We start from the raw sequence: 12682 nt of genomic DNA, 5'->3' as shown, positions 1-12682 counted from the left end.
TTCCGGTGATAACGTGAGATGTTACGTAATCTAGACAAATACGCCAAGGTCATTGTAATACATACATAATACCAAAGATCCTAAAATAAATAACCAGTCATGAATAATAACACACGACTTCTATTTCCCCATTAGTCCAACCCCAATGGACACAATTCCTTATAACCAGGTTTACCAATTTCATTGACCAGGTTCATGTCCGATCGTAAATGTTCCACAAATTGTCGTACTACTATAAACCTTAAACATAACCCTAGATAATGGTACTCCTAACCAGTAATGGTCCTTATGACCCCAACTATAAATGGTCCTTATTAACCCCAACCATAGCCAATGGTACTCCTAAGTTCCTAACCCTAACCCTAAGGTATTTACCCTAACCCTAGCCAACTTGGTACTCCTAACCCTAAACCTAGCTAATGATACTCCTAAACCTAACCCAAGCTAATTGACCTTTTCTGTAAATCCTATAAGCCTTTGCGAGTACACCTAACATGTCGTCATTTGACATCTGACGATCTGCGCGGCTGCGCCGATGCGCACATCGTTTAGCGAACATTGCAAATCGGTGTTACGTCAAATGACGACATCTCAGGTATACTCGCAAAGGCTTATGGGATTAACCGAAAAGGTCAATGGGACTCCTAACCCTATAGCTAATGGACTCCTAATCCTAAACCTATCTAATGGTAATCCTAACCCTAAACATAACCCTAGCTAATGGTACGCATAAACCTAAAACCATAGCTAATGGTACTCCTTATCCTAAACCTAACACCAGCAAAGCTTATTGCCGTATTCGACATGACGAAACTTATTTTGACATGGCGAACAAGCGGCATCATTTTTACAAGCGAACCTTAGACCAAAGATCCTAAAAATCCAATTTTTAGGATTTTTGCTCTTCACAGCAAAATGCAGTTATGCATGGTTTCAGGATGTAGGCCTACGGGCTCTTCGATTTTGGTCAATTCCTGGGGTAAAAATATCAACTTGGTGGGCAAATTCACCGTGAACCCCAATCCAAAGGGCAACCCGGACAAAACATGACGGTGTTGCCACTGCGGATACCAACATCACAACTTCGCCGAACTTCCTGGAAAGGGTGTTTAATAATTTCCGAATTTCGCTCCTCTTAGGCATATCCCGGACATATTAGCTTATCTCTAGAGGAAACCCCCATGTCAGTTATGCTATCAAACACGCTGTACCTCTAAAAGAGTATCAACAATCAAATTCATTCTGGGAAGAGAATTTGTGTTGCTGTTTTCCTTTAATATCCTTGATCTCGCAACGAACAAATTTTCATGACGATTTGTCCCATTTGGCATGTTTAGAGAATCTTTAGGTAGGCCCCCTATCCTTTAGTGGACACATCGTAGCCAAGGGGAGCCGGTGGTGGTGTTGGGGGAGGTGTTGGGGAGGTCGACGACAAAAAAATTGACAAATGGGGACGAAAATTTGGTTTTGTCCTCTCACACTAAAAATTGGGCTACGCTACAGTTTTGTGGTCATGGGATGGTCCGAGGTTGCTCAAACTGATATATTCTCCAATATAATTTATTGGGACGTCGATGCTGAGGCAATTAGAAAGGAAGTTTCTGTTCTCATCAGCTCAAATGGTTTATTCTGGTCGTTTTTTCGGTGTTTTGTCCTGGCCCCTGTACTGGAAAATACCACAGCAAAATTGCCACTTGCGTTGTCCCAATAACGGCAAAACGCCTTTCCAAATAGGCTAACAAACATGATAAAACAGCGTCTTCAACTGTAGGACTCGCTGTAATAATATGGGGTAGCTGTACAGGCGGTCACACATCACGCAGACGGACTTGACCATTGACACAATGAACATGTATGATACAAGAAATCACCACGCAAAAATATATTTCCATGTAATTTTTTCAAGTTTTTTTTTTTTTGGGGGGCTTTAACTTAAAGCGTCGAAAGAACTTTTCATTTAATAAAAAAAATTGCGTTGAAAGGTTTTTAAGCAGTTGCAAAATCACAACGTATATAGTACATCCCCAGGTCCGGTCACCAAAATATGCAAACCCTGATCTGGGGGGCTCAAGCCCCAAACCCCGGGCGGGAGGGCACTTAACACAAATGACCGGAAAGACCACCTTATTGGATTTCGCAGCTCCCGAAAGACCCCCATATTTGACCAAAATAGAGCCCCGAAAGACCCTTGATTTTGATAATTTCAGCTCTAAAAGACCCAAAAATTGTTCATCCCTATAAGTAATATTTCTGTTTTTTTCAGGCAATTTTCAACCAAAACGCCAAGAAATTAAAGATATAAACCAAAAAGCCAAGACCCTTGATTTTGACTGCTAGCAGCTCCAAAAGTCCCCATTTTACTTGTTCGCAGCTCCAAAGACCCCATTTTACCGGTACGCCGTCAGCTCCCAAAGACCCACCACCTCAAAATTCCGGGGGAACATGACCAACAAAAATGTTTGATGTGTCCCCTGGCCCCAAACCACACCCACCCCTGATGAGCACTTAGAGGCCTATACCATTTAATAATGCAATCGGGTCCTAGCAAATGAGTAGGTAAAGTACAACATGGAGAAGATTAATTAATTCAAAACGTGTATATTAAACACACAGTGATTAAACACGGTGTCTCCGGAGAAGTTCAATTATTGTCATGACGATGACGTCCATTCACCACGCCACTAAAATAGATAGCATTGAAAAATATTTTCGTGATTTCTCTAATCATGGAAATTGATGTGGTTGAAATAAATCTCCGGTTTCCCATTAAAATTATACTGTCCGAAGCCACATCGTTTGTTGGTGAAATAACAAGGTCAAGCTCAGCATGGACTTTTAATGACCAGAAAAATAAAAATATCCGGAAAATGAAACCGAGTGACGAATGAGTAATGTTAATTTTCGAGGAAAACCTTGAAAATGGCTTTCAAACAACATTTTCATTTGATAATGTTCATGGTCAAGCATGACGTCACACATTCCTCTGGTCAGTGGTCACCTGCCAACATTAGGCCCCTATAGGATTATTATTCAGACCGCGGCAAATATACGCGACCCCTCCTCCCCACTTGGATTATTTTTCGAGGGGACGTTCGGCTCGAGCTTCTGAACCCCTTCCCCATTTCTAAGTGTATTACCGAAAATTGGGACCCATATCTGAAGATTTGGGGTAAATATAGGGGACCGTTCACAAACACTTGTTAGGGGGTGGGCTGATGCAAAAAGGGGCCCTTAAAAGTGTTGACCCTCCTAAGGGGGGGAAATGACATATTTTCCTGGGAAAATTGAGTTTATATGCTTTTCTATGGGGTTGACCCATAATTTTCATATCAAAAAAGGGGTCCCTGACATTATTGAGATCTGAAAAGGGGGGGGGCCGAAAAATTTTGCAATGAAATTTTTTTGCATAGGTCACCCCTAAAAAGTGTTTGTGAACGGTCTCTCGGTCCATATTTTTTACCGATTTTACAGTTGCAGTACTACATTTCGCGCGCGAAATTAACTAAAACCCAAAACGGGCTGAAATTTAAAAAAAAAGTGCGGAAATTTGGACCTAAAAAAGCCTGAATTCAGGCTTAAACCTTGTCATGCCTGGTTTGTACACTGCTATAGGCCTAGAGCATCAGCTAGATAGGCCTCCATGTACCCCACCCCAGATCCTCCGCGAGTGGTATCATTTTGTTCCTTGGACCCTTCTGAGTGATATTTAACATGGAAACCGTAGGCATGGTAGGGATGAACTCCGGTGGCGGCCATTTTCAAAATGGCCGCCATTTCAAAGTTGCTCAAATCTGATTAGGAGGGCGCACCACCAAAGCACTCCACGATCTATGTACCAGTGAAATTCGGTTAAAATAGTCCACCGCTTATTTCAGCTTGTTGCAGCTTTATTTTCTATAGATATTGTCAAAATTCGCTCGTTTTCAGCTCATTTGCTTCCGACAAGTGTCTGCATGAAAGAATCGGAGAAAAAATCCCAATATTTTATTTCAGAGGTGAAGTTTTGGCGCGAATTTGAACAACGTCCGGTTTCAAAAATTGAGTGATTTTTTAGGGTTAAATTTGCACCTTTTTTCTTTGCGGCCAAATAGCAAAAAAAGTAGATGGTCACCAATATATACTGTTAAAAGAATAATATTCTACACGTGATAAGCTTTAATTTGATACCAAACTTTTGATCTATATTACGTTTTTGCAGTGACAAAACGCCATCCAAACGTGCGTATTTTCCTGTGTTATCCAATGGCGCAATCATTGGTGGTGCGCTCTCTTATAAGCGGCTTTTAAAGTGTGTTGCTATGTACGGGCATTTTTACAAAAAAAACATAGAATAAGGGCGGAAATCTTAATAAATCATTTTATTTCATTCGCAAATGCTTGAAATAACGTTTGTGATTAGTTTTAGCAATACATTTTTTTTTATTTATCCAAAAATACAAGTCTCTGACGTTAAGAAAAGCATCAAAAATCTACTTATATGAGCGCTTTTGCTATAGATTTATACCAAATCAGAATAACGTATAAAACTTGTATTTTTGCTTAAAATGCCAAAATAAAAGTAGGCCTAGTTTGAAGATAGAGAACGAGAGGGGGGGTAATTTGACTCAATTTTGTAAATAGGCCTATGTTTAAGGTATTCAAAATATTTGTACACACATAAAGTACTTTTCACAATTAAAATTAAAGACTATCTTTTTGCATAAAACATTCAATTTTGTGTCCAACCTCTGCAAACTTCTGCATGTTGATAAACACGTTGAAATTTGGGTCTTTTGGTGATTCGGAGCTGATTTTAGAGCATCATTTCTTCCGAACGGAATGTCGCAGAGGGATGAAATCTTGGGAAATGACTAGAAACTGTCTCTAGTTTACTTCAAAATGTAAAACAAATGGATTTTGATAACTAATGACGTTTATAAGAGGGCGCACCACCAAAGCACTCCACGATCTATGTACCAGTGAAATTCGGTTAAAATAGTCCACCGCTTATTTCAGCTTGTTGCAGCTTTATTTTCTATAGATATTGTCAAAATTCGCTCGTTTTCAGCTCATTTGCTTCCGACAAGTGTCTGCATGAAAGAATCGGAGAAAAAATCCCAATATTTTATTTCAGAGGTGAAGTTTTGGCGCGAATTTGAACAACGTCCGGTTTCAAAAATTGAGTGATTTTTTAGGGTTAAATTTGCACCTTTTTTCTTTGCGGCCAAATAGCAAAAAAAAGTAGATGGTCACCAATATATTCTGTTAAAAGAATAATATTCTACACGTGATAAGCTTTAATTTGATACCAAACTTTTGATCTATATTACGTTTTTGCAGTGACAAAACGCCATCCAAACGTGCGTATTTTCCTGTGTTATCCAATGGCGCAATCATTGGTGGTGCGCTCTCTTAGCAAGCACACCAAATTATTCCTCTCATTGCAAGGATTCATAAAAAGTATAGTTTGACCTACCTGCGACATACCGTTCTTGAGCAAAAAGGTCAAATTTTGGGTGGTGGTCAGTTTTTTTGGCCACACAGGGGCCAAAAATTAAAAATGCTCCGATTTCAACGAAATTGGTCTCAAATTGCTTGTCACGTAAAAACAAGTCGGTGCGCAAACCGTTGACCAGTCAATCGTCACGTCAGTACGCACACCGGCAGTCATCCGTCGCGTCGATGCGCACACCGCACCGTTGACCAGTCAAAATTTGCGCAGTCAAATGCAGGGGGGGCGGGACATACTTCTCTGGCAATTCCAGGGCAATCCCGACGGCAACACCACGGGAACACGATTTGTTTTATGCGCATGTCTAGCGCATGCGCATTTTGAACAATTAGCGATATCAGCCGTTAAAAACAGCCTGTGATCTTCAATCAGCTGATCGTAATAACAATCCCGGAGTTGACCAGCTTCAACACACGGTTACAATCGAATCGTGACAATGGGAATTCAATCTTTACTCCCAAAATTCAAGAATATAGAAAATAAAGTTTCTGCCAGGGTTTCTGCCGCGGATTTGGGCGGTGAAGTGCAGGTATTGACGCATCAATTTATGGATCTACACATAAATATTAACGAAGTACACTGCACAACCTGGAATTGATCCACGAAAGTAAGTTAAGCTTAAGCTTATTAAATACTATGTAATGTAGATGGTATACCATCTACATGTAATGACAATTGTTATGATCATTTTAAATCGGGTGTGGTGCTGAATCCAGTTACAATTTTGTGGATCTTGTGGTTCTGTAATTATGATGTGAAAAGAGTTGAAACACAACATCTTCATAATTGACATATTTCTCAAGAACCACAATTATTTACAATACTATTCATATATTAAGAAATTATTTTAAGTGTGTGACTTGTATTCGGTGATGAAGGAAAGGATTAAGGGCTTATTTTTCATTAATCTCCTATTCTAAACCATGAAAATTGTCTTTTTATAGCTGCGTGACCAAAAAAGCATCCTGTACCGTTGATTGGTTTTAAGGGGTACTACACCCTGGCCAATTTTGTGCCTATTTTTGCATTTTCTCAAAAATTATAGCGCATTGGCGACAGGTAAGATATTTATATTATAGGGGCAAGGACTACAACTACTGCACTGAAAATTCAGCAACTCAAAGCAAGTAGTTATTGATTTATTGATCAAATATTGGTTTGCCCTCATTTTTGACTGTAACTCCACAACTGTTGTCTGTGCTGAAATAAAATTTCCAGTGCAGTAGTTGTAGTCCTTGCCCCTATAATATACATATCTTACTTGTCACTAATGCGCTATAATTTTTGAGAAAAATGCAAAAATAGGCACAAAATTGGGCAGGGGTGTAGTACCCCCTTAATGTTACCTGGTCACATTCCTAATGAAGTAAATTTTTAAGAATACATGACAAGCCGTTCCTATGCCAACCTGTCTTTGCGTCAACCTGCACCACATTTTTTTAAGACAACTCGTCACTGACCAGTGACCAACCTGTCCCTTGCTTGCTGGAGGGAATAAAGCTAAGGTAGTTGACTATATATATTGTCTAGGGACGGGTAGACTATATTGTCATGGGCAGTGGGTCACTTGTCAGAGCGGGCAAAATCCTGGTGTGCGGTAGATTTACCCGGTCACAGGGTAGATTTTCTCAGGCAGAGGTGTAAAATAGGCTGATTTTGCATAATTTTTCAGGTTTTCCTTCATGGTCAAAGCCATGGGGGGGGGGGTGCAGAGTGACCCCTGCCACAGATACGCTACTGGTCAAGGGGTGGGTTGGGATAGGGACAAGTTGTATATCAACCAATTTTTATGTCACTTTTATGCAATTATGGTTCTTACAGGTACCCCGGTATGTCAATGATTTCTGCTAAGCAGTAGATGTGTTGGTTGGGCAAAATGTTACGCCCATAGTTTTTGACGGGGAAGATCGAGCTACAAGCAAAGCAGCACACAAATGAAGAAAGAAAAGGGTATGTATTAATTCATCATGTATTTACATCTTCATTCTTGGTAATTGAAGTAAAAAAAAATCAATCTGAAAAGATATGTACAATGTATGTGAAACGCTAACATTCACATATTTTGGGTATAATCGCGAATTTTAGGTTTGGCCACAAATTTTAAGATTTTTCCAAGATACCCATTTTTAAAGTATTCATTTTCCAAAAAAAACCATAAGTTTTCACAAAATTGAAAGAACCCATGGTGATCTGTAATACAATCCATGCAGAAAAAAGTACCGGTATAGAAAATAGACCATAGCAGAATGGTAAACTGCATATCCGTCAATACATGCTTTTTCCATGGGAAATGAACTTTGCTGCTTGGATGATGTCACGATGAGGTTAGCATTTATTCCGTATTGAAAAGCGTGTACTGACGGATATGCAGTCGACCGCCCTCATCATGCGCATATTTTGGGGGCGCCAGCCCCCCGGAGTCAAAGCAGGGGTGGCCAAATCGAAGGGGCAGCGGAAGAAGAAGGGGCGGCAAAAAGAATTAGTAAAGAAAAAGGGGCGGAAAATTTGAAAAAATTGTACTATATATCAAAATGTGTTGCTTTTGGGCGCTAGCGCCTAGAAATCCTTTTTTTTTTGTTCTTCACTTTTTCAACGACCGTAAAAAAATTGGGGCAACCTTTTCGGGCTGCTGAGGAAGGGCGGCAAAATTGAATTTTCTTCAGCCCCGGGTAGGAGCGCCACGGCACGCCACTGCTCATAGGACTTAATTTTAACGAATCCAACTCTGCGCCCGCGTAATTTAATTTAAAAAAATGCAAATTTGAACTTTTTGCGGAAAATGCACACATTTTGGTAATATTATGGATAAACATGATAAATCACACAAATCAGGAATTTTGTGAAATTGATGTGCAAAATTTGCTCTAAAAAATCATACATTTTTCCGGTGCTTACCAATACAGTGTAGTTCGTAAATACAAATTAGGGCACCAAATCTGTGTGGGTACTTGTACTGTCTGTGTAATCATTGGGAATTTCAATATTTCTCTGTTTGTGTTTGCTTGTTTTTTTACGCCCAAGTACTAGATTTTCCTTGGGTAAAGCTCAACCTCACTTTTGTGAAATTAATCAACTAGAGGAGTTTATGCATGCATCTAATGTATTATGTACCTCAATTTTCCTCAAATTTTGATATCTAAATTTGCATTTCTTTCTTCATGTCATCAGGAGAAAAAGACAGGAGAAGGCTAGAGCCCTGCACCACCATGCCACACAAAATGAGTTTGCAAGTAAGTCTATGATGTATGACATGTACATTTACGAGGGGGTATCCAAAAGTTTTTGACATCACCCAGAAGTGAAAGAGCTATTTTGATGAAATTATGTCAGTGTAATCACTGGTCCTTATGTACATTATGGTTCAGAAATGGTCTCATAAGTATAAGTTTACTTTCTATCCAGATGGCATTAGGTGGGCAGTAGCTATAGGCGCATAACCTGCAAGATGGTGAAAATTGAGGAACGTAGCGTGATTAAGGTTCCTGCATTTGAAGGGTTTAGGCCTACAATGCTCATAAAATCTATGATGAAATGAAAGCTATCTACGGTGATGATTGCCCATCATATTGCACTGTTTCTTTTTGAAAAAGGAATTTCCAAACTGGCCACATGTCCCTCACAGATTAGCCAAGAAGTGGACGTCCATCACTTATGGATGGCGCGGCCACAGTGAAGAAACTCAGGAAAGTGGAGGATCTTATCATGAAAAGGTAATGCGCCTACTGCCCATCTAGCGCCACCTGGAAAGAAAGTAAACATAATATGAGACCATTTTTGAACCAGGTACATAAGGACCAGTGATTACACTGACAAAATTTCATCAATATAGCTCTTTCACTTCTGGGTGATGTCAAAAACTTTTGGATACCCCCTCGTATATACACATGTATCATACAGTAAAATCGATTAAGGTACCGTTCACAAACACTTGTTGGGGGCCCTGATGCAAAAAAATTTCATCGTGAAAATTTTTCGGGCCCCCCTTTTCAGATCTCAAAAATTTCAGGGCCCCCTTTTTGACATTTAAATTATGGGTCAACCCCATATATACTCAATTTTCCGGGAAAATTTGTGGTCAATTTTTTCAGAGCCCCTCTCCCCCTAGAAGGGTCAAAACTTTTAAGAGCCCCCTTTTTGCATCAGCCCCCCCCCCAACAAGTGTTTGTGAACAGTCCCTAATGTAGACAATTCCATGATCATCCACCATGAATGGGCTGCAGTTTCAGCAAAGTTAGTTTTTGAATAGAAAGGAATTTGCCATGTACATTGTATTTTAGCCACTGATTTTTAGTTTACTACACATACTTAGGGACACAAACTCATTAAATAATCCAACCCAAAAAAACCTGCTGTATTGCTAACATTACAACCCTTTTGTAGTGAGCAGCCATGTGACTGCAGGGTTATAGGATGTTGTGAAAAACCTGCATTATATTTAAATACAATTTTAAATCATCCTTTTTTTGATTTAAAATGCTAAATATGTAATTGTCCCATGCCAAGTAACTGTGATTTGGTAGGCAAATGTACATTGTATTTATTACGGCAAACCCTTGCTCATTCATTTGTGATTAAGCCAGTCTCCGGGAAGAGACTATAGTTTCAGTCACAGTTTTGGTCACCTTACACCTTCAAATGTGCTCAAAATTTACACTGATGTAAAAAAAAGATTTCTTTAATTTAACTTCATATGAGGAAAGTAGTTGTGAATTTGTTGATAATTTATTTTTTCTGTGTGCCCTCTTGTGGCTGTGGTGTACACCTCACACCTTTGTGCGGAGAATGTCAGTGGAAGTTGGAGCTACATGTAAGAAAGCGTGAGTACCGGTACCTCAAACTGCTTTGAAATGAATTTGAAATGTTGTCGCTAACAGTGGCATTTTCATAATCACTTGCACCATTTTGCCAATGTTTGCCACCAGCAGTAATTTGTCTCCCAGAATATCATTGTATCCCACGTATCATTTTCAATTTGCAGTAAAAACTTGTTCGATGTGAAATAATATTTTATTCTATTTCTTTTTAATTTATAGGTTGGTGTGTGTGGTAAGGCAAAATATTGACCAAGCCCTGGAAACTGATAACTCAGGCAACTGGTAGTCAGGAACCATATTTGAGATCGAAAAGTTGCAATAAACATTCCTCTGCGAGTCTGTGTACTGGTGTACTACTGTGCCATTTGTGGCAAGAAGCAATCGACAAGTAACTTTTAGATTTTACATTCCAATTTGGAAATTAAATCTAAGCAGTGGACTGTGGCAACAAGTGTTTTAGGATTAATATTATGAAGCTCAGTTACACTACCTGATTCATATTGGGCTGCCTGCACAGGTACACCATCGCTGAGGTAGTTGGAGGTACATGTACTTGGCTGGTACTGTGCAGTACCAGGTGAGTACCAGAACCAGTGCAGTACCACTGCTGGTGGATCCTGTGCAGTGGCATAATTGGTACTGTGTAGGTACTTTGTGTGTACCAGTCTGCAGATGGCCAAAATAGGAATCTTGTAGTGATAGATTGGATAGACAGCTGAGAACATCATGCTTGTAAGCTTTTAGGCTTTGGGTTGAGCCTTTTGTTTGAGCCTGGCCCTATCAGGGCCCGAGCTTGCGTCTGCCCGGACCGACTGGTTAAATAAACCTGCAGGGGGGTCACTCCCATTGTGGCCTGTACACCTCCCGCGATAATCAACTTTTAAAATGCACCTTAAACAAGGATTTAACCCTTGGCTAAAACGATACCCTAAACAGATATCACACGCAATTTTGCTACCCTTTTTTTCCCATTTTTCATGTTTTTAACACCTTAAACACGATACACACGTATCGTGCCTACCCACGAAAAACTACCCTTTTTACGCATTTTTATTATCGCGGATGGTGTACATGCCACAATGGGAGTGACCCCTGGGAAATAAACAAATTTGTTCTTGGTTAAAAACACAAGAGCAGTCATATCATGATTTAACCTAAGTAGTCCTCCATCCCCCAATTAGTGCCCCACACTGAACTCTTTTGACTCAAAGGTGCAACTAACCCCATTCGCCCATATACACTCAATTTATTTCTATGTTCTCAGAATCTTCCTTCCTATACTTTGTACAGAGTTAAAGAGTCCAATATAATCAACACTTGGACTCAAAACTTGGACTTTGTTGGATAGGCTCACTTTCCCCCAAAAAATTGTTTTCCACAATTTTTTGACCAAAACTCATTTTTGACCAAAAATCACATTTTGACCAAAAACCACATTTTTTACCAAAAATCACATTTTTACTAAAAGTCATGTTTTTGACCAAAAAAGATTCTGAAAACATAATGATAAAATTGGATGTTTTTTCACCCAATACAAAATTTATTGGTCTCGCTATGAGTTAAAAAATATTGGACTTGACTTCGTCTCGTCCAATATTTTAAAACTCATAGCTCGACCAATAAATTTGCGTATTGGGTTCAAACCAACCAATTTTATATCATTATTGTCAGGGAAATGCAAGTATTTTGAAACACTCCCAGCTAACTCAGTCATGTGGCAATATATGGCCTTGCGATCAGCAAACTGAGCTAGTTCTTCATGAAATGAAGATTTTGAATTATGATCACCATGAACACAAGCTATTACCAAAAAAATGGGGAAAAAATGCAAATGGACATTAAAGATGAGAGAAGAATGACTACAATCTCAAGACTTAGTAGAACCATGCTATATAAAAATAACATTTTATTAAACCTCTTTACATGGTATCTGAAGAATTACTTTACATTATTGAAGGCAAAGTTGGTAACTTTTAACACAATCACTGGCAGATGATGTTAACAATCATGACTTTGTATGTGTAAAAATGAAAAGAATAATAAATTAAAAGCATACCATAATCATTTGCTTTGCTTGAATTTATTTCAGTGTTGCATTTGAGTAGGAATAGAAATACATGCAAGATGGGTAAATATCATATAAACAATGGTATCAGACTCCGCAAAGTTCAGTGGCAGAGAAGATGGTTTGCCATTTTTTTCTTTGCTGATTATTGCTGTATGGAAGTATGGTTGGTTGACAACCTTGCGAAATTTGAAAATTCCAGTCAAGAGATGCATAATTTGACCTACTTGGGGCTTTCATTCCAGTTTTATGTGTATGTGTTTGAGCCAAAAAGGACCAAGGTTAAATGTTACGCACCATCAATGATCAAAT

General features: G+C 39.1%; 1 protein-coding gene and 1 long non-coding RNA gene across 2 annotated transcripts in view; one reads left to right on the top strand and one right to left on the bottom strand.

The window, feature by feature from the left end:
* LOC140138773 (nuclear receptor subfamily 6 group A member 1-like) overlaps positions 1–12682 on the bottom strand; it is an 85685-nt gene that overhangs the window by 51543 nt on the left and 21460 nt on the right. The gene's annotated exons all lie outside the window — the stretch shown is intronic.
* LOC140139499 (uncharacterized) lies at positions 5880–10682 on the top strand. The gene is made up of 4 exons (XR_011857147.1): positions 5880–6098; positions 7313–7441; positions 8660–8721; positions 10525–10682. It is a non-coding gene; the product is annotated as an uncharacterized lncRNA (long non-coding RNA).

The sequence above is a fragment of the Amphiura filiformis genome, chromosome 18 (assembly GCF_039555335.1).
Source record: "Amphiura filiformis chromosome 18, Afil_fr2py, whole genome shotgun sequence".
NCBI classification, from domain to species: Eukaryota; Metazoa; Echinodermata; class Ophiuroidea; order Amphilepidida; family Amphiuridae; genus Amphiura; species Amphiura filiformis.
This window is presented reverse-complemented; position numbering and strand designations above follow the sequence as displayed.